Source organism: Drosophila mauritiana, unplaced genomic scaffold, assembly GCF_004382145.1.
Source record: "Drosophila mauritiana strain mau12 unplaced genomic scaffold, ASM438214v1 U_20, whole genome shotgun sequence".
NCBI lineage: Eukaryota > Metazoa > Arthropoda > Insecta > Diptera > Drosophilidae > Drosophila > Drosophila mauritiana.
Window position 1 is genome coordinate 13,209 of NW_022881334.1, and position 24,093 is coordinate 37,301.

At 34.4% G+C, this 24,093-nt stretch overlaps 3 non-coding genes and 2 pseudogenes across 3 annotated transcripts; all 5 read left to right on the forward strand.

Moving 5' to 3' along the window:
- Window positions 1-5,845: 5,845 nt before the first annotated feature.
- On the forward strand, window positions 5,846-6,024 carry LOC117149349. The gene has a single exon (XR_004460228.1). It is a non-coding gene; the product is annotated as a 5.8S ribosomal RNA (ribosomal RNA).
- Window positions 6,025-6,419: 395 nt separating this feature from the next.
- LOC117149347 lies at window positions 6,420-10,375 on the forward strand. Its single transcript, XR_004460227.1, has one exon. It is a non-coding gene; the product is annotated as a large subunit ribosomal RNA (ribosomal RNA).
- Window positions 10,376-15,195: 4,820 nt separating this feature from the next.
- Window positions 15,196-17,185, forward strand: LOC117149345 (annotated as a pseudogene).
- Window positions 17,186-17,871: 686 nt separating this feature from the next.
- Window positions 17,872-18,050, forward strand: LOC117149351. Its single transcript, XR_004460229.1, has one exon. It is a non-coding gene; the product is annotated as a 5.8S ribosomal RNA (ribosomal RNA).
- Window positions 18,051-18,445: 395 nt separating this feature from the next.
- Window positions 18,446-22,944, forward strand: LOC117149348 (annotated as a pseudogene).
- Window positions 22,945-24,093: the final 1,149 nt, after the last annotated feature.

Here is a 24,093-nt window from a genome sequence, read left to right on the forward strand (position 1 = left end):
GATATTGTCCATATATGCCATATAATAGACTTTAAAGACAAGTTGTGTCAAGTGACGCATATATCGTCCTATCAGTGACGCATATGATAAGTCCCTATCATATAATTTGTGACTTTATTCAAACATCCTCGTCAAGTCGTCATCAATTTAGTGACGCATATGATATTGTGCGGTTGCCAAATACCTCGTCATCCGCATCTCTATCATACTTCACGTTGCCAAACACCTCGTCATCAATTTAGTGACGCATATGATATTGTCCCTATCATATAATTAATATAAAGACTTTTTAAAGAATTGTATCAAGTTGCCAAACACCTCGTCATCAACTACTATATTATGGTTGCGCCGACCTCTCATATTGTATTCTCTTATGTCTTCATAGGATTTTGGCAATTATACGAGTAAATTAAATAATATACATATGAAAATGATTAATTATTATATGTATAAGGGAAAAAATGCTGAAATATTCCCATATTATCTTAGTATTATAGAGGAAAGACCGTTGCCGACCTCTGATATTGTTCAAAACTTATGTATTTATATGATTTTGGCAATTATATGAGTAAATTAAATAATATACATATAAAATGATTAAATATTATATGTATAAATGTATAAAGGAAAAAATGATGAAATATTCCCACATTATCTTAGTATTATAGAGGAAAGACCGTTGCTGACCTCTGATATTGTTCAAAACTTATGTATTTATATGATTTTGGCAATAATATGAGTAAATTAAATAATATACATATGAAAATGATTAATTATTATATGTATAAATGTATAAGGGAAAAAATGCTGAAAATATTCCCATATTATCTTAGTATTATAGAGGAAAGACCGTTGCTGACCTCTGATATTGTTCAAAACTTATGTATTTATATGATTTTGGCAATTATATGAGTAAATTAAATAATATACATATGAAAATTATTAATTATTATATGTATAGGGGAAAAAATGCTGAAATATTCCCACATTCTCTTAGTATTATAGAGAAAAGCCATTATAGTGAGAGGGTATAGTAGTGTAAACGACCGGAATTACGACAGAGGGTTCAAAAACTACTATAGGTAGGCAGTGGTTGCCGACCTCTCATATTGTTCAAAACTTATGTATTCATATGATTTTGGCAATTATATGAGTAAATTAAATAATATACATATGAAAATTATTAATTATTATATGTATAGGGAAAAAATGCTGAAATATTCCCACATTCTCTTAGTATTATAGAGAAAAGCCATTATAGTGAGAGGGTATAGTAGTGTAAACGACCGGAATTACGACAGAGGGTTCAAAAACTACTATAGGTAGGCAGTGGTTGCCGACCTCTCATATTGTTCAAAACTTATGTATTCATATGATTTTGGCAATAATATGAGTAAATTAAATAATATACATATGAAAATGATTAATTATTATATGTATAAGGGAAAAAATGCTGAAAATATCCCACATTCTCTTAGTATTATAGAGAAAAGCCATTATAGTGAGAGGGTATAGTAGTGTAAACGACCGGAATTACGACAGAGGGTTCAAAAACTACTATAGGTAGGCAGTGGTTGCCGACCTCTCATATTGTTCAAAACTTATGTATTCATATGATTTTGGCAATAATATGAGTAAATTAAATAATATACATATGAAAATGATTAATTATTATATGTATAAGGGAAAAAATGCTGAAAATATCCCACATTCTCTTAGTATTATAGAGAAAAGCCATTATAGTGAGAGGGTATAGTAGTGTAAACGACCGGAATTACGACAGAGGGTTCAAAAACTACTATAGGTAGGCAGTGGTTGCCGACCTCTCATATTGTTCAAAACTTATGTATTCATATGATTTTGGCAATAATATGAGTAAATTAAATAATATACATATGAAAATGATTAATTATTATATGTATAAGGGAAAAAATGCTGAAAATATCCCACATTCTCTTAGTATTATAGAGAAAAGCCATTATAGTGAGAGGGTATAGTAGTGTAAACGACCGGAATTACGACAGAGGGTTCAAAAACTACTATAGGTAGGCAGTGGTTGCCGACCTCTCATATTGTTCAAAACTTATGTATTCATATGATTTTGGCAATAATATGAGTAAATTAAATAATATACATATGAAAATGATTAATTATTATATGTATAAGGGAAAAAATAATCATATTATATATGAATAATGGAAAAAAAATGAAATGTTCCTATAATCTCTTAATATATAAGAGAATAGCCCGTATGTTGGGTGGCAAACGGAATTGAAAATACCCGCTTTGAGGACAGCGGGTTCAAAAACTACTATAGGTAGGCAGTGGTTGCCGACCTCCCGCATTATTCGAAATATTTATTTCGGATTATGTTTATATTGGTTACATACAATAAAGTATATTATTATCCGTACAAATTTGTTTCTCAGTTCTATAGAACACGGGACTTGGCTCCGCGGATAATAGGAATATACGCTTTATAGATAATATCGTTGAAACAAAAGTCAAGTTTCTATTATATATAGAATAACAAATCGTTTCCATATATTATCGTTAATTTTTGGAGGCAGGCAAATATTAATTTATTACCTGCCGTATAGTTGGATTATTATATCGTTACGGTATAATACAAATATGGATTCTTATGAAAGAAATATAAAATTATATATTAAATGTGGAAATATTATCATATGCGCTTGGTTTTATGTTATATATTACCAGAGATATATATGAAAAGAGATAAATTTTAAATTTATCTTCAAAATGCAAATGATTTAACTTAATATTTATATTGGTTAAACAAAAATTGTACATGTGTGGATACAATAATTATGTATGTTGGAAATAAAATGATATTTTATAATGAAATATGTATGTATAAAAAGATAAAATTATAGAAATATATATATTACAATAATTAGATGAAATTCTTGTTATATTGGTAAAACAAGTATAAATTAAAAATGAAAATATGGATTACGAATGCTATATAAAAATGGCCGTAATCGAATGGATTTTTTTACTTATAATTTAAAATTTTACCCAAAGGCGAAATATTGAATTTATTCAATATAATAAAAATCATGAATTATTAAAGGAAAAATCTATATATCTATATATCTATTATATTGCTTATTCGATTCAAAATATATGAATGGAATATGAAGGAAAAACATTATTCTGGTTGATCCTGCCAGTAGTTATATGCTTGTCTCAAAGATTAAGCCCATGCATGTCTAAGTACACACGAATTAAAAGTGAAACCGCAAAGGCTCATTATATCAGTTATGGTTCCTTAGATCGTTAACAGTTACTTGGATAACTGTGGTAATTCTAGAGCTAATACATGCAATTAAAACATGAAACCTTATGGGACATGTGCTTTATTAGGCTAAAACCAAGCGATCGCAAGAATCGTTATATTGGTTGAACTCTAGATAACATGCAGATCGTATGGTCTTGTACCGACGACAGATCTTTCAAATGTCTGCCCTATCAACTTTGATGGTAGTATCTAGGACTACCATGGTTGCAACGGGTAACGGGGAATCAGGGTTCGATTCCGGAGAGGGAGCCTGAGAAACGGCTACCACATCTAAGGAAGGCAGCAGGCGCGTAAATTACCCACTCCAGCTCGGGAGGTAGTGACGAAAAAATAACAATACAGGACTCATATCCGAGGCCCTGTAATTGAATGAGTACACTTTAAATCCTTTAACAAGGACCAATTGAGGCAATCTGGTGCCAGCAGCCGCGGTAATTCCAGCTCCAATAGCGTAATATTAAAGTTGTTGCGGTTAAAACGTTCGTATTGAACTGTGCTTCATACGGGTAGTACAACTTACAATTGTTTAGTACTATACCTTATGTATGTAAGCGTATTAACCGTGAGTTCTTATATGTATTAAATACTTGTATTTTCATATGTTCCTCCTATTTAAAAACCTGCACTAGTGCTCTTAAACGAGTGTATTGTGGGCCGGTACTATTACTTTGAACAAATTAGAGTGCTTAAACAGGCTTCAAATGCCTGAATATTCCTGTGCATGGGATAATGAAATAAGACCTCTGTTCTGCTTTCATTGGTTTTCCAGATCAAGAGGTAATGATTAATAGAAGCAGTTTGGGGGCATTAGTATTACGACGCGAGAGGTGAAATTCTTGGACCGTCGTAAGACTAACTTAAGCGAAAGCATTTGCCAAAGATGTTTTCATTAATCAAGAACGAAAGTTAGAGGTTCGAAGGCGATCAGAATACCGCCCTAGTTCTAACCATAAACGATGCCAGCTAGCATTGGGTGTAGCTACTTTTATGGCTCTCTCAGTCGCTTCCCGGGAAACCAAAGCTTTTGGGCTCCGGGGGAAGTATGGTTGCAAAGCTGAAACTTAAAGGAATTGACGGGAAGGGCACCACCAGGAGTGGAGCCTGCGGCTTAATTTGACTCAACACGGGAAAACTTACCAGGTCCGAACATAAGTGTGTAAGACAGATTGATAGCTCTTTCTCGAATCTATGGGTGGTGGTGCATGGCCGTTCTTAGTTCGTGGAGTGATTTGTCTGGTTAATTCCGATAAACGAACGAGACTCAAATATATTAAATAGATATCTTCAGGATTATGGTGCTGAAGCTTATGTAGCCTTCATTCATGGTGGCAGTAAAATGTTTATTGTGTTTGAATGTGTTTATGTAAGTGGAGCCGTACCTGTTGGTTTGTCCCTATAAGGACACAGCTTCTTAAATGGACAAATTGCGTCTAGCAATAATGAGATTGAGCAATAACAGGTCTGTGATGCCCTTAGATGTCCTGGGCTGCACGCGCGCTACAATGAAAGTATCAACGTGTATTTCCTAGACCGAGAGGTCCGGGTAAACCGCTGAACCACTTTCATGCTTGGGATTGTGAACTGAAACTGTTCACATGAACTTGGAATTCCCAGTAAGTGTGAGTCATTAACTCGCATTGATTACGTCCCTGCCCTTTGTACACACCGCCCGTCGCTACTACCGATTGAATTATTTAGTGAGGTCTCCGGACGTGATCACTGTGACGCCTTGCGTGTTACGGTTGTTTCGCAAAAGTTGACCGAACTTGATTATTTAGAGGAAGTAAAAGTCGTAACAAGGTTTCCGTAGGTGAACCTGCGGAAGGATCATTATTGTATAATATCCTTATCGTTAATAAACATTTGTTATAATACAAATAAATACAATTTACCAAAATAAAAATATTACAAAATGATTCCACGGAATCAAAAGTTAAAGTCAAAATAAAATGAAGATGGCTTTTATTTTATATGTGGGGCTTGGCAACCTCATAAAAAGACTTTAACATTATTAATGTTGTTGTGCGTATTTGTGGCAGTACCTACTACAACAATGGCGTTTCCTATAAAAACAAATTCTCGAAAATGGAAATCGAAGAAACTGAACAAAATTTGAAAGTAGAAGTCGAATTAAAATTAAAATAATTTTGAATGTGGTATTCAAAATAAGTGTGTGTGTATATGGACCATAATATACACGCGTTGCGAATATGTATTGTTCATCTATGTTATGAGCATACGTTGGCTAATGCAACAACCTAAAATATACAATGTTTGTACCTGTCATCCATCAGGTTAATGTTTTATATAAATTTTGCAGTATGTGTCACCCAAAATAGCAAACCATAACCAGATTTTTATGATACATAATGCTTATATGAAACTAAGACATATCGCAACATTTATTTTTTAGGTATAAAAATAAATTTATTGAAGGAATTGATATATGCCAGTAAAATGGTGTATTTTTAATTTCTTTCAATAAAAACAATATTGATATTATATAAAAATGAATTATAAAACTCTAAGCGGTGGATCACTCGGCTCATGGGTCGATGAAGAACGCAGCAAACTGTGCGTCATCGTGTGAACTGCAGGACACATGAACATCGACATTTTGAACGCATATCGCAGTCCATGCTGTTATGTACTTTAATTAATTTTATAGTGCTGCTTGGACTACATATGGTTGAGGGTTGTAAGACTATGCTAATTAAGTTGTTTATAAATTTTTTATAAGCATATGGTATATTATTGGATTAAATAATGATTTTATTCATAATATTAAAAAAGAAATGAAAAACATTATCTCACATTTGAATGTGAAAAACGAAGAGAAATATTTTTCTTTTCAATCAAATAATACTGAGAAATGTCTAGCATAAAAAATTGAAATATTTTTCATCTAGAATTGTCTCTTATTAATGATTCGGAAAAAGAAAAATCTTGGTTTTGTTATTATTCTTCGTTGGTTCGTTAAATGGATAAAAAATAACTTTGCTTACAAGAACTATTGGAACTATTTATAACGAATTTAATTGATTGTTTTATCATTTATATATAAAGAATTTATGGCAAAAAATAGTTATATATACAACCTCAACTCATATGGGACTACCCCCTGAATTTAAGCATATTAATTAGGGGAGGAAAAGAAACTAACAAGGATTTTCTTAGTAGCGGCGAGCGAAAAGAAAACAGTTCAGCACTAAGTCACTTTGTCTATATGGCAAATGTGAGATGCAGTGTATGGAGCGTCAATATTCTAGTATGAGAAATTAATGATTTAAGTCCTTCTTAAATGAGGCCATTTACCCATAGAGGGTGCCAGGCCCGTATAACGTTAATGATTACTAGATGATGTTTCCAAAGAGTCGTGTTGCTTGATAGTGCAGCACTAAGTGGGTTGGTAAACTCCATCTAAAACTAAATATAACCATGAGACCGATAGTAAACAAGTACCGTGAGGGAAAGTTGAAAAGAACTCTGAATAGAGAGTTAAACAGTACGTGAAACTGCTTAGAGGTTAAGCCCGATGAACCTGAATATCCGTTATGGAAAATTCATCATTAAAATTGTAATATTTAAATAATATTATTAAGAATAATGTGCATTTTTTCCATATAAGGACATTGTAATCTATTAGCATATCCCAAATTTATCATAAAATATAACTTATAGTTTATTCCAATTAAATTGCTTGCATTTTAACACAGAATAAATGTTATTAATTTGATAAAGTGCTGATAGATTATATTATTACAGAGCGTTAATTTTTCGGAATTATATAATGGCATAATTATCATTGATTTTTGTGTTTATTATATGCTCTTGTATGATTAACAATGCGAAAGATTCAGGATACCTTCGGGACCCGTCTTGAAACACGGACCAAGGAGTCTAACATATGTGCAAGTTATTGGGATGTAAACCTAATAGCGTAATTAACTTGACTAATAATGGGATTAGTTTTTTAGCTATTTATAGCTAATTAACACAATCCCGGGGCGTTCTATATAGTTATGTATAATGTATATTTATATTATTTATGCCTCTAACTGGAACGTACCTTGAGCATATATGCTGTGACCCGAAAGATGGTGAACTATACTTGATCAGGTTGAAGTCAGGGGAAACCCTGATGGAAGACCGAAACAGTTCTGACGTGCAAATCGATTGTCAGAATTGAGTATAGGGGCGAAAGACCAATCGAACCATCTAGTAGCTGGTTCCTTCCGAAGTTTCCCTCAGGATAGCTGGTGCATTTTAATATTATATAAAATAATCTTATCTGGTAAAGCGAATGATTAGAGGCCTTAGGGTCGAAACGATCTTAACCTATTCTCAAACTTTAAATGGGTAAGAACCTAACTTTCTTGATATGAAGTTCAAGGTTATGATATAATGTGCCCAGTGGGCCACTTTTGGTAAGCAGAACTGGCGCTGTGGGATGAACCAAACGTAATGTTACGGTGCCCAAATTAACAACTCATGCAGATACCATGAAAGGCGTTGGTTGCTTAAAACAGCAGGACGGTGATCATGGAAGTCGAAATCCGCTAAGGAGTGTGTAACAACTCACCTGCCGAAGCAACTAGCCCTTAAAATGGATGGCGCTTAAGTTGTATACCTATACATTACCGCTAAAGTAGATGATTTATATTACTTGTGATATAAATTTTGAAACTTTAGTGAGTAGGAAGGTACAATGGTATGCGTAGAAGTGTTTGGCGTAAGCCTGCATGGAGCTGCCATTGGTACAGATCTTGGTGGTAGTAGCAAATAATCGAATGAGACCTTGGAGGACTGAAGTGGAGAAGGGTTTCGTGTGAACAGTGGTTGATCACGAGTTAGTCGGTCCTAAGTTCAAGGCGAAAGCCGAAAATTTTCAAGTAAAACAAAAATGCCTAACTATATAAACAAAGCGAATATAATACACTTGAATAATTTTGAACGAAAGGGAATACGGTTCCAATTCCGTAACCTGTTGAGTATCCGTTTGTTATTAAATATGGGCCTCGTGCTCATCCTGGCAACAGGAACGACCATAAAGAAGCCGTCGAGAGATATCGGAGAGTTTTCTTTTCTGTTTTATAGCCGTACTACCATGGAAGTCTTTCGCAGAGAGATATGGTAGATGGGCTAGAAGAGCATGACATATACTGTTGTGTCGATATTTTCTCCTCGGACCTTGAAAATTTATGGTGGGGACACGCAAACTTCTCAACAGGCCGTACCAATATCCGCAGCTGGTCTCCAAGGTGAAGAGTCTCTAGTCGATAGAATAATGTAGGTAAGGGAAGTCGGCAAATTAGATCCGTAACTTCGGGATAAGGATTGGCTCTGAAGATTGAGATAGTCGGGCTTGATTGGGAAACAATAACATGGTTTATGTGCTCGTTCTGGGTAAATAGAGTTTCTAGCATTTATGTTAGTTACTTGTTCCCCGGATAGTTTAGTTACGTAGCCAATGTGGAACTTTCTTGCTAAAATTTTTAAGAATACTATTTGGGTTAAACCAATTAGTTCTTATCAATTATAACGATTATCAATTAACAATCAATTCAGAACTGGCACGGACTTGGGGAATCGACTGTCTAATTAAAACAAAGCATTGTGATGGCCCTAGCGGGTGTTGACACAATGTGATTTCTGCCCAGTGCTCTGAATGTCAAAGTGAAGAAATTCAAGTAAGCGCGGGTCAACGGCGGGAGTAACTATGACTCTCTTAAGGTAGCCAAATGCCTCGTCATCTAATTAGTGACGCGCATGAATGGATTAACGAGATTCCTACTGTCCCTATCTACTATCTAGCGAAACCACAGCCAAGGGAACGGGCTTGGAATAATTAGCGGGGGAAAGAAGACCCTTTTGAGCTTGACTCTAATCTGGCAGTGTAAGGAGACATAAGAGGTGTAGAATAAGTGGGAGATATTAGACCTCGGTTTGGTATCGTCAATGAAATACCACTACTCTTATTGTTTCCTTACTTACTTGATTAATGGAACGTGTATCATTTCCTAGCCATTATACGGATATATTTATTATATCTTATGGTATTGGGTTTTGATGCAAGCTTCTTGATCAAAGTATCACGAGTTTGTTATATAATCGCAAACAAATTCTTTAATAAAACGATGCATTTATGTATTTTGATTTGAAAATTTGGTATAACTCCAATTACTCAGGTATGATCCAATTCAAGGACATTGCCAGGTAGGGAGTTTGACTGGGGCGGTACATCTCTCAAATAATAACGGAGGTGTCCCAAGGCCAGCTCAGTGCGGACAGAAACCACACATAGAGCAAAAGGGCAAATGCTGACTTGATCTCGGTGTTCAGTACACACAGGGACAGCAAAAGCTCGGCCTATCGATCCTTTTGGTTTAAAGAGTTTTTAACAAGAGGTGTCAGAAAAGTTACCATAGGGATAACTGGCTTGTGGCGGCCAAGCGTTCATAGCGACGTCGCTTTTTGATCCTTCGATGTCGGCTCTTCTATCATTGTGAAGCAAAATTCACCAAGCGTTGGATTGTTCACCCATGCAAGGGAACGTGAGCTGGGTTTAGACCGTCGTGAGACAGGTTAGTTTTACCCTACTAATGACAAAACGTTGTTGCGACAGCATTCCTGCGTAGTACGAGAGGAACCGCAGGTACGGACCAATGGCACAATACTTGTTCGAGCGAACAGTGGTATGACGCTACGTCCGTTGGATTATGCCTGAACGCCTCTAAGGTCGTATCCGTGCTGGACTGCAATGATAAATAAGGGGCAATTTGCATTGTATGGCTTCTAAACCATTTAAAGTTTATAATTTATTTTATAAACGACAATGGATGTGATGCCAATGTAATTTGTAACATAGTAAATTAGGAGGATCTTCGATCACCTGATGCCGGCGCTAGTTACATATAAAAGCATTATTTAATACAATGACAAAGCTAGAATCAATTGTAAACGACTTTTGTAACAGGCAAGGTGTTGTAAGTGGTTGAGCAGCTGCCATACTGCGATCCACTGAAGCTTATCCTTTGCTTGATGATTCGATAAATAAATGATTTTTCCTGTAGCCAAACAAACACCTCGTCATCAATTTAGTGACGCATATGATATTGTCCCTATCATATAATTTTTGATATAAAGACTTTAAAGAATTATATCAAGTTGCCAAATACCTCGTCATCAATTTAGTGACGCATATGATATTGTCCCTATCGTATAATTTTTGATATAAAGACTTTAAAGAATTCTATCACGTTGCCAAATACCTCGTCATCAATTTAGTGACGCATATGATATTGTCCCTATCATATAATTAATATAAAGACTTTAATGAATTGTGTCAAGTTGCCAAACACCTCGTCATCAATTTAGTGACGCATATGATATTGTCCCTATCATATAATTTTTGATATAAAGACTTTAAAGAATTATATCAAGTTGCCAAATACCTCGTCATCAATTTAGTGACGCATATGATATTGTCCTATCATATAATTAATATAAAGACTTTAATGAATTGTGTCAAAGTTGCCAAACACCTCGTCATCAATTTAGTGACGCATATGATATTGTCCCTATCATATAATTTTTGATATAAAAACTTTAAAGAATTGTATCAAGTTGCCAAATACCTCGTCATCAATTTAGTGACGCATATGATATTGTCCCTATCATATAATTAATATAAAGACTTTAATGAATTGTGTCAAGTTGCCAAACACCTCGTCATCAATTTAGTGACGCATATGATATTGTCCTATCATATAATTTTTGATATAAAGACTTTAAAGAATTATATCAAGTTGCCAAATACCTCGTCATCAATTTAGTGACGCATATGATATTGTCTCTATCATATAATTAATATAAAGACTTTAATGAATTGTGTCAAGTTGCCAAACACCTCGTCATCAATTTAGTGACGCATATGATATTGTCCTATCATATAATTTTTGATATAAAAACTTTAAAGAATTGTATCAAGTTGCCAAATACCTCGTCATCAATTTAGTGACGCATATGATATTGTCCCTATCATATAATTAATATAAAGACTTTAATGAATTGTGTCAAGTTGCCAAACACCTCGTCATCAATTTAGTGACGCATATGATATTGTCCCTATCATATAATTTTTGATATAAAAACTTTAAAGAATTGTATCAAGTTGCCAAATACCTCGTCATCAATTTAGTGACGCATATGATATTGTCCCTATCATATAATTAATATAAAGACTTTAATGAATTGTGTCAAGTTGCCAAACACCTCGTCATCAATTAGTGACGCATATGATATTGTCCCTATCATATAATATTTGATATAAAGACTTTAAAGAATTATATCAAGTTGCCAAATACCTCGTCATCAATTTAGTGACGCATATGATATTGTCTCTATCATATAATTAATATAAAGACTTTAATGAATTGTGTCAAGTTGCCAAACACCTCGTCATCAATTTAGTGACGCATATGATATTGTCCCTATCATATAATTTTTGATATAAAGACTTTAAAGAATATCTATCAAGTTGCCAAATACCTCGTCATCAAATTTAGTGACGCATATGATATTGTCTCTATCATATAATTAATATAAAGACTTTAATGATTTGTGTTCACGTTGCCAAACACCTCGTCATCAATTTAGTGACGCATATGATATTGTCCCTATCATATAATTAATATAAAGACTTTTTAAAGAATTGTATCAAGTGGCCAAACACCTCGTCATCAACTACTATATTATGGTTGCGCCGACCTCTCATATTGTATTCTCTTATGTCTTCATAGGATTTTGGCAATTATACGAGTAAATTAAATAATATACATATGAAAATGATTAATTATTATATGTATAAGGGAAAAAATGCTGAAATATTCCCATATTATCTTAGTATTATAGAGGAAAGACCGTTGCCGACCTCTGATATTGTTCAAACTTATGTATTATATGATTTTGGCAATTATATGAGTAAATTAAATAATATACATATTAAAATGTATTAAATATTATATGTATAAATGTTATAAAGGAAAAAATGATGAAATATTCCCACATTATCTTAGTATTATAGAGGAAAGACCGTTGCTGACCTCTGATATTGTTCAAAACTTATGTATTATAATGATTTTGGCAATAATATGAGTAAATTAAATTAATATTACATATATGAAAATGATTAATTATTATATGTATAAATGTATAAGGGAAAAAATGCTGAAAAATATTCCCATATTAATCTTAGTATTATAGAGGAAAGACCGTTGCCTGACCTCTGATATTGTTCAAAACTTATGTATTTATATGATTTTGGCAATTATATGGAGTAAATTAAATAATATACATATGAAAATTATTAATTATTATATGTATATAGGGGAAAAAAAATGCTGGAAATATTCCCACATTCTCTTAGTATTATAGAGAAAAGCCATTATAGTGAGAGGGTATAGTAGTGGTAAACGACCGGAATTACGACAGAGGGTTCAAAAACTACTATAGGTAGGCCAGTGGTTGCCGACCTCTCATATTGTTCAAAACTTATGTATTCATATGATTTTGGCAATTATAATGAGTAAATTAAATAATATACATATGAAAATTATTAATTATTATATGTATAGGGGAAAAAAATGCTGAAATATTCCCACATTCTCTTAGTATTATAGAGAAAAGCCATTATAGTGAGAGGGTATAGTAGTGTAAACGACCGGAATTACGACAGAGGGTTCAAAAACTACTATAGGTAGGCAGTGGTTGCCGACCTCTCATATTGTTCAAAACTTATGTATCATATGATTTTGGCAATTATATGAGTAAATTAAATAATATACATATGAAATATTAATTATTATATGTATAAGGGAAAAAAATGCTGAAAATATCCCACATTCTCTTAGTATAATAGAGAAAAGCCATTATAGTGAGAGGGTATAGTAGTGTAAACGACCGGAATTACGACAGAGGGTTCAAAAACTACTATAGGTAGGCAGTGGTTGCCGACCTCTCATATTGTTCAAAACTTATGTATTCATATGATTTTGGCAAATAATATGAGTAAATTAAATAATATACATAGAAATGATTAATTATTATATGTATAAGGGAAAAAAATTGCTGAAAATATCCCACATTCTCTTAGTATTATAGAGAAAAGCCATTATAGTGAGAGGGTATAGTAGTGTAAACGACCGGAATTACGACAGAGGGTTCAAAAACTACTATAGGTAGGCAGTGGTTGCCGACCTCTCATATTGTTCAAAACTTATGTATTCATATGATTTTGGCAATAATATGAGTAAATTAAATAATATACATATGAAAATGATTAATTATTATATGAAAAAACAATAAAAGGGAAAAAAATGCTGAAAATATCCCACATTCTCTTAGTATTATAGAGAAAAGCCATTATAGTGAGAGGGTATAGTAGTGTAAACGACCGGAATTACGACAGAGGGTTCAAAAACTAATATAGGTAGGCAGTGGTTGCCGACCTCTCATATTGTTCAAAAACTTATGTATTCATATGATTTTGGCAATAATATGAGTAAATTAAATAATATACATATGAAAATGATTAATTATTATATGTATAAGGGAAAAAATGCTGAAAAATATCCCACATTCTCTTAGTATTATAGAGAAAAGCCATTATAGTGAGAGGGTATAGTAGTGTAAACGACCGGAATTACGACAGAGGGTTCAAAACTACTATAGGTAGGCAGTGGTTGCCGACTCTCATATTGTTCAAAACTTATGTATTCATATGATTTTGGGCAATAATATGAGTAAATTAAATATATATACATATGAAAATGATTAATTATTATATGTATAAGGGAAAAATAATCATATTATATATGAATAATGGAAAAAAAAATGAAATGTTCCTATAATCTCTTAATATATAAGAGAATAGCCCGTATGTTGGGTGGCAAACGGAATTGAAAATACCCGCTTTGAGGACAGCGGGTTCAAAAACTACTATAGGTAGGCAGTGGTTGCCGACCTCCCGCATTATTCGAAATATTTATTTCGGATTATGTTTATATTGGTTACATACAATAAAGTATATTATTATCCGTACAAATTTGTTTCTCAGTTCTATAGAACACGGGACTTGGCTCCGCGGATAATAGGAATATACGCTTTATAGATAATATCGTTGAAACAAAAGTCAATTTCTATTATATATAGAATAACAAATCGTTTCCATATATTATCGTTAATTTTTGGAGGCAGGCAAATATTAATTTATTACCTGCCGTATAGTTGGATTATTATATCGTTACGGTATAATACAAATAATGGATTCTTATGAAAGAAATATAAAATTATATATTAAATGTGGAAATATTATCATATGCGCTTGGTTTTATTTTATATATTACCAGAGATATATATGAAAAGAGATAAATTTTAAAATTTATCTTCAAAATGCAAATGATTTAACTTAATATTTATATTGGTTTAAACAAAAATTGTACATGTGTGGATACAATAATTATGTATGTTGGAATAAAATGATATTTTATAATGAAATATGTATGTATAAAAAGATAAAATTATAGAAATATATATATTACAATAATTAGATGAAATTCTTGTTATATTGGTAAAACAAGTATAAATTAAAAATGAAAATATGGATTACGAATGCTATATAAAAATGGCCGTAATCGAATGGATTTTTTTACTTATATATTAAAATTTTACCCAAAGGCGAAATATTGAATTTTATTCAATATAATAAAAATCATGGAATTATATAAAGTGAAAAATCTATATATCTATATATCTATTATATTGCTTATTTCGATTCAAAATATATGAATGGAATATGAAGGAAAAACATTATTCTGGTTGATCCTGCCAGTAGTTATATGCTTGTCTCAAAGATTAAGCCATGCATGTCTAAGTACACACGAATTAAAAGTGAAACCGCAAAAGGCTCATTATATCAGTTATGGTTCCTTAGATCGTTAACAGTTACTTGGATAACTGTGGTAATTCTAGAGCTAATACATGCAATTAAAACATGAACCTTATGGGACATGTGCTTTTATTAGGCTAAAACCAAGCGATCGCAAGATCGTTATATTGGTTGAACTCTAGATAACATGCAGATCGTATGGTCTTGTACCGACGACAGATCTTTCAAATGTCTGCCCTATCAACTTTTGATGGTAGTATCTAGGACTACCATGGTTGCAACGGGTAACGGGGAATCAGGGTTCGATTCCGGAGAGGGAGCCTGAGAAACGGCTACCACATCTAAGGAAGGCAGCAGGCGCGTAAATTACCCACCCCAGCTCGGGGAGGTAGTGACGAAAAATAACAATACAGGACTCATATCCGAGGCCCTGTAATTGGATGAGTACACTTTAAATCCTTTAACAAGGACCAATTGGAGGGCAAGTCTGGTGCCAGCAGCCCGCGGTAATTCCAGCTCCAATAGCGTATATTAAAGTTGTTGCGGTTAAAACGTTCGTAGTTGAACTTGTGCTTCATACGGGTAGTACAACTTACAATTGTGGTTAGTACTATACCTTTTATGTATGTAAGCGTATTACCGGTGGAGTTTTATATGTGATTAAATACTTGTATTTTTTCATATGTTCCTCCTATTTAAAAACCTGCACTAGTGCTCTTAAACGAGTGTTATTGTGGGCCGGTACTATTACTTTGAACAAATTAGAGTGCTTAAAGCAGGCTTCAAATGCCTGAATATTCTGTGCATGGGATAATGAAATAAGACCTCTGTTCTGCTTTCATTGGTTTTCAGATCAAGAGGTAATGATTAATAGAAGCAGTTTGGGGGCATTAGTATTACGACGCGAGAGGTGAAATTCTTGGACCGTCGTAAGAACTAACTTAAGCGAAAGCATTTGCCAAAGATGTTTTCATTAATCAAGAACGAAAGTAAGAGGTTCGAAGCGATCAGATACCGCCCTAGTTCTAACCATAAACGATGCCAGCTAGCAATTGGGTGTAGCTACTTTTATGGCTCTCTCAGTCGCTTCCCGGGAAACCAAAGCTTTTGGGCTCCGGGGGAAGTATGGTTGCAAAGCTGAAACTTAAAGGAATTGACGGAAGGGCACCACAGGAGTGGAGCCTGCGGCTTAATTTGACTCAACACGGGAAAACTTACCAGGTCCGAACATAAGTGTGTAAGACAATTGATAGCTCTTTCTCGAATCTATGGTGGTGGTGCATGGCCGTTCTTAGTTCGTGGAGTGATTTGTTGGTTAATTCCGATAACGAACGAGACTCAAATATATTAAATAGATATCTTCAGGATTATGGTGCTGAAGCTTATGTAGCCTTCATTCATGGTGGCAGTAAAATGTTTATTGTGTTTGAATGTGTTTATGTAAGTGGAGCCGTACCTGTTGGTTTGTCCCATTATAAGGACACTAGCTTCTTAAATGGACAAATTGCGTCTAGCAATAATGAGATTGAGCAATAACAGGTCTGTGATGCCCTTAGATGTCCTGGGCTGCACGCGCGCTACAATGAAAGTATCAACGTGTATTTCCTAGACCGAGAGGTCCGGGTAAACCGCTGAACCACTTTCATGCTTGGGATTGTGAACTGAAACTGTTCACATGAACTTGGAATTCCCAGTAAGTGTGAGTCATTAACTCGCATTGATTACGTCCCTGCCCTTTGTACACACCGCCCGTCGCTACTACCGATTGAATTATTTAGTGAGGTCTCCGGACGTGATCACTGTGACGCCTTGCGTGTTACGGTTGTTTCGCAAAAGTTGACCGAACTTGATTATTTAGAGGAAGTAAAAGTCGTAACAAGGTTTCCGTAGGTGAACCTGCGGAAGGATCATTATTGTATAATATCCTTATCGTTAATAAACATTTGTTATAATACAAATAAATACAATTTACCAAAATAAAAATATTACAAAATGATTCCACGGAATCAAAAGTTAAAGTCAAAATAAAATGAAGATGGCTTTTATTTTATATGTGGGGCTTGGCAACCTCATAAAAAGACTTTAACATTATTAATGTTGTTGTGCGTATTTGTGGCAGTACCTACTACAACAATGGCGTTTCCTATAAAAACAAATTCTCGAAAATGGAAATCGAAGAAACTGAACAAAATTTGAAAGTAGAAGTCGAATTAAAATTAAAATAATTTTGAATGTGGTATTCAAAATAAGTGTGTGTGTATATGGACCATAATATACACGCGTTGCGAATATGTATTGTTCATCTATGTTATGAGCATACGTTGGCTAATGCAACAACCTAAAATATACAATGTTTGTACCTGTCATCCATCAGGTTAATGTTTTATATAAATTTTGCAGTATGTGTCACCCAAAATAGCAAACCATAACCAGATTTTTATGATACATAATGCTTATATGAAACTAAGACATATCGCAACATTTATTTTTAGGTATAAAAATAAATTTATTGAAGGAATTGATATATGCCAGTAAAATGGTGTATTTTTAATTTCTTTCAATAAAAACAATATTGATATTATATAAAAATGAATTATAAAACTCTAAGCGGTGGATCACTCGGCTCATGGGTCGATGAAGAACGCAGCAAACTGTGCGTCATCGTGTGAACTGCAGGACACATGAACATCGACATTTTGAACGCATATCGCAGTCCATGCTGTTATGTACTTTAATTAATTTTATAGTGCTGCTTGGACTACATATGGTTGAGGGTTGTAAGACTATGCTAATTAAGTTGTTTATAAATTTTTTATAAGCATATGGTATATTATTGGATTAAATAATGATTTTATTCATAATATTAAAAAAGAAATGAAAAACATTATCTCACATTTGAATGTGAAAAACGAAGAGAAATATTTTCTTTTTCAATCAAATAATACTGAGAAATGTCTAGCATAAAAAATTGAAATATTTTTCATCTAGAATTGTCTCTTATTAATGATTCGGAAAAAGAAAAATCTTGGTTTTGTTATTATTCTTCGTTGGTTCGTTAAATGGATAAAAAATAACTTTGCTTACAAGAACTATTGGAACTATTTATAACGAATTTAATTGATTGTTTTATCATTTATATATAAAGAATTTATGGCAAAAAATAGTTATATATACAACCTCAACTCATATGGGACTACCCCCTGAATTTAAGCATATTAATTAGGGGAGGAAAAGAAACTAACAAGGATTTTCTTAGTAGCGGCGAGCGAAAAGAAAACAGTTCAGCACTAAGTCACTTTGTCTATATGGCAAATGTGAGATGCAGTGTATGGAGCGTCAATATTCTAGTATGAGAAATTAATGATTTAAGTCCTTCTTAAATGAGGCCATTTACCCATAGAGGGTGCCAGGCCCGTATAACGTTAATGATTACTAGATGATGTTTCCAAAGAGTCGTGTTGCTTGATAGTGCAGCACTAAGTGGGTGGTAAACTCCATCTAAAACTAAATATAACCATGAGACCGATAGTAAACAAGTACCGTGAGGGAAAGTTGAAAAGAACTCTGAATAGAGAGTTAAACAGTACGTGAAACTGCTTAGAGGTTAAGCCCGATGAACCTGAATATCCGTTATGGAAAATTCATCATTAAAATTGTAATATTTAAATAATATTATTAAGAATAATGTGCATTTTTTCCATATAAGGACATTGTAATCTATTAGCATATCCCAAATTTATCATAAAATATAACTTATAGTTTATTCCAATTAAATTGCTTGCATTTTAACACAGAATAAATGTTATTAATTTGATAAAGTGCTGATAGATTTATATTATTACAGAGCGTTAATTTTTCGGAATTATATAATGGCATAATTATCATTGATTTTTGTGTTTATTATATGCTCTTGTATGATTAACAATGCGAAAGATTCAGGATACCTTCGGGACCCGTCTTGAAACACGGACCAAGGAGTCTAACATATGTGCAAGTTATTGGGATGTAAACCTAATAGCGTAATTAACTTGACTAATAATGGGATTAGTTTTTTAGCTATTTATAGCTAATTAACACAATCCCGGGGCGTTCTATATAGTTATGTATAATGTATATTTATATTATTTATGCCTCTAACTGGAACGTACCTTGAGCATATATGCTGTGACCCGAAAGATGGTGAACTATACTTGATCAGGTTGAAGTCAGGGGAAACCCTGATGGAAGACCGAAACAGTTCTGACGTGCAAATCGATTGTCAGAATTGAGTATAGGGGCGAAAGACCAATCGAACCATCTAGTAGCTGGTTCCTTCCGAAGTTTCCCTCAGGATAGCTGGTGCATTTTAATATTATATAAAATAATCTTATCTGGTAAAGCGAATGATTAGAGGCCTTAGGGTCGAAACGATCTTAACCTATTCTCAAACTTTAAATGGGTAAGAACCTTAACTTTCTTGATATGAAGTTCAAGGTTATGATATAATGTGCCCAGTGGGCCACTTTTGGTAAGCAGAACTGGCGCTGTGGGATGAACCAAACGTAATGTTACGGTGCCCAAATTAACAACTCATGCAGATACCATGAAAGGCGTTGGTTGCTTAAAACAGCAGGACGGTGATCATGGAAGTCGAAATCCGCTAAGGAGTGTGTAACAACTCACCTGCCGAAGCAACTAGCCCTTAAAATGGATGGCGCTTAAGTTGTATACCTATACATTACCGCTAAAGTAGATGATTTATATTACTTGTGATATAAATTTTGAAACTTTAGTGAGTAGGAAGGTACAATGGTATGCGTAGAAGTGTTTGGCGTAAGCCTGCATGGAGCTGCCATTGGTACAGATCTTGGTGGTAGTAGCAAATAATCGAATGAGACCTTGGAGGACTGAAGTGGAGAAGGGTTTCGTGTGAACAGTGGTTGATCACGAGTTAGTCGGTCCTAAGTTCAAGGCGAAAGCCGAAAATTTTCAAGTAAAACAAAAATGCCTAACTATATAAACAAAGCGAATATAATACACTTGAATAATTTTGAACGAAAGGGAATACGGTTCCAATTCCGTAACCTGTTGAGTATCCGTTTGTTATTAAATATGGGCCTCGTGCTCATCCTGGCAACAGGAACGACCATAAAGAAGCCGTCGAGAGATATCGGAAGAGTTTTCTTTTCTGTTTTATAGCCGTACTACCATGGAAGTCTTTCGCAGAGAGATATGGTAGATGGGCTAGAAGAGCATGACATATACTGTTGTGTCGATATTTTCTCCTCGGACCTTGAAAATTTATGGTGGGGACACGCAAACTTCTCAACAGGCCGTACCAATATCCGCAGCTGGTCTCCAAGGTGAAGAGTCTCTAGTCGATAGAATAATGTAGGTAAGGGAAGTCGGCAAATTAGATCCGTAACTTCGGGATAAGGATTGGCTCTGAAGATTGAGATAGTCGGGCTTGATTGGGAAACAATAACATGGTTTATGTGCTCGTTCTGGGTAAATAGAGTTTCTAGCATTTATGTTAGTTACTTGTTCCCCGGATAGTTTAGTTACGTAGCCAATTGTGGAACTTTCTTGCTAAAATTTTTAAGAATACTATTTGGGTTAAACCAATTAGTTCTTATCAATTATAACGATTATCAATTAACAATCAATTCAGAACTGGCACGGACTTGGGGAATCCGACTGTCTAATTAAAACAAAGCATTGTGATGGCCCTAGCGGGTGTTGACACAATGTGATTTCTGCCCAGTGCTCTGAATGTCAAAGTGAAGAAATTCAAGTAAGCGCGGGTCAACGGGAGTAACTATGACTCTCGTTGTTGGGTAATTATTTCATCCCCCCGCCGCTTTACGGGCCACCGTGACTACGGAGTGGTTTGGAGACTCCAAAGTGTACCCCGGGGGCCTAGGGGGACCGGGTTTGGTCTACCAGCCTTTTACTGGACTCTTCCTTCCCTAAAGTGGTATTTTGTAATGGCTTGATCGCAACCGATGCAATTTGGTTTTTTATGGGTTTCATGGGTGCCTAAATATTTGGAAGCGGCTAAGACCCTTTAGAATCATGAATTGTTATAACGAGTAAGTTGATTCCGTTTGGTCTTTACTAACCGGTAATAAATGCCCTATCTCGTACTTTTGTCGTGCAGGATGTGACGCTCCCGAAGCAAAAAATCGCATTAGCTTGCGTAGTAAATCGAATTTTATTGTTTCTGCAGTGCGAAAATAAACCGGAACTACGGATGTGATCGGTTCTATGGATGATGCGCACCAGCCTACGAACTGAAAGATTTGACATTGAGTGAACTGTCTGGAGTGGTCAATCCGAAAGCAAATATGATAGTCATATCATTAGCGTCCAGCAAAATGTACCTGAAGATTGGACTTAGCTAAAAAACATTTGCTTGCTGTCTTGGTCGCAACCGTAAAGCGTGCATGCTAGGAAACTGAAGTGTTGACAGACCTAGTATCTTTCGATAGATTGCGGCCAAATGCCTCGTCATCTAATTAGTGACGCGCATGAATGGATTAACGAGATTCCTACTGGTTCTTTTGAGCTTGACTCTAATCTGGCAGTGTAAGGAGACCCTCGGTTTGGTATCGTCAATGAAATACCACTACTCTTATTGTTTCGATTAAATGGAACGTGTATCATTTCCTAGCCATTATACGGATATATTTATTATATCTTATGGTATTGGGTTTTGATGCAAGCTTCTTGATCAAAGTATCACGAGTTTGTTATATAATCGCAAACAAATTCTTTAATAAATGCATTTATGTATTTTTGATTTGAAAATTTGGTATAACTCCAATTACTCAGGATCCAATTCAAGGACATTGCCAGGTAGGGAGTTTGACTGGGGCGGTACATCTCTCAAATAATAACGGAGGTGTCCCAAGGCCAGCTCAGTGCGGACAGAAACCACACATAGAGCAAAAGGGCAAATGCTGACTTGATCTCGGTGTTCAGTACACACAGGGACAGCAAAAGCTCGGCCTATCGATCCTTTTGGTTTAAAGAGTTTTTAACAAGAGGTGTCAGAAAAGTTACCATAGGGATAACTGGCTTGTGGCGGCCAAGCGTTCATAGCGACGTCGCTTTTTGATCCTTCGATGTCGGCTCTTCCTATCATTGTGAAGCAAAATTCACCAAGCGTTGGATTGTTCACCCATGCAAGGGAACGTGAGCTGGGTTTAGACCGTCGTGAGACAGGTTAGTTTTACCCTACTAATGACAAAACGTTGTTGCGACAGCATTCCTGCGTAGTACGAGAGGAACCGCAGGTACGGACCAATGGCACAATACTTGTTCGAGCGAACAGTGGTATGACGCTACGTCCGTTGGATTATGCCTGAACGCCTCTAAGGTCGTATCCGTGCTGGACTGCAATGATAAATAAGGGGCAATTTGCATTGTATGGCTTCTAAACCATTTAAAGTTTATAATTTATTTTATAAACGACAATGGATGTGATGCCAATGTAATTTGTAACATAGTAAATTAGGAGGATCTTCGATCACCTGATGCCGCGCTAGTTACATATAAAAGCATTATTTAATACAATGACAAAGCCTAGAATCAATTGTAAACGACTTTTGTAACAGGCAAGGTGTTGTAAGTGGTTGAGCAGCTGCCATACTGCGATCCACTGAAGCTTATCCTTTGCTTGATGATTCGATAAATAAATGATTTTTCCTGTAGCCAAACAAACACCTCGTCATCAATTTAGTGACGCATATGATATCATCCCGTGTATATGATAATATAACTTTTGAAATACCTCGTCATCAATCGATATTGTGACTTCAAGTTTCGTCATCAATTTAGTGACGCATATGATATTGTCCATATAATTTTTGATATAAAGACTTTAAAGAATCAAGTTGCCAAATACCTCGTCATCAATTTAGTGACGCATATGATATCATATAATTAATATAAGACTTTAATGAATTGTGTCAAGTTGCCAAACACCTCGTCATCAATTTAGTGACGCATATGATATTGTCCCTATCATATAATTTTTGATATAAAACTTTAAAGAATTGTATCAAGTTGCCAAACCTCGTCATCAATTTAGTGACGCATATGATATTGTCTATCATATAATTAATATAAAGACTTTAATGAATTGTGTCAAGTTTCATCAATTTAGTGACGCATATGATATTGTCCCTATCATATAATTTTTGATATAAATTTAAAGAATTATATCAAGTTGCCAAATACCTCGTCATCAATTTAGTGACGCATATGATATTGTCTATCATATAATTAATATAAAGACTTTAATGAATTGTGTCAAGTTGCCAAACACCTCGTCATCAATTTAGTGACGCATATGATATTGTCCCTATCATATAATTTTTGATATAAAAACTTTAAAGAATTGTATCAAGTTGCCAAATACCTCGTCATCAATTTAGTGACGCATATGATATTGTCCTATCATATAATTAATATAAAGACTTTAATGAATTGTGTCAAGTTGCCAAACACCTCGTCATCAATTTAGTGACGCATATGATATTGTCCCTATCATATAATTTTTGATATAAAAACTTTAAAGAATTGTATCAAGTTGCCAAATACCTCGTCATCAATTTAGTGACGCATATGATATTGTCCCTATCATATAATTAATATAAAGACTTTAATGAATTGTGTCAAGTTGCCAAACACCTCGTCATCAATTTAGTGACGCATATGATATTGTCCCTATCATATAATTTTGATATAAAGACTTTAAAGAATTATATCAAGTTGCCAAATACCTCGTCATCAATTTAGTGACGCATATGATATTGTCTCTATCATATAATTAATA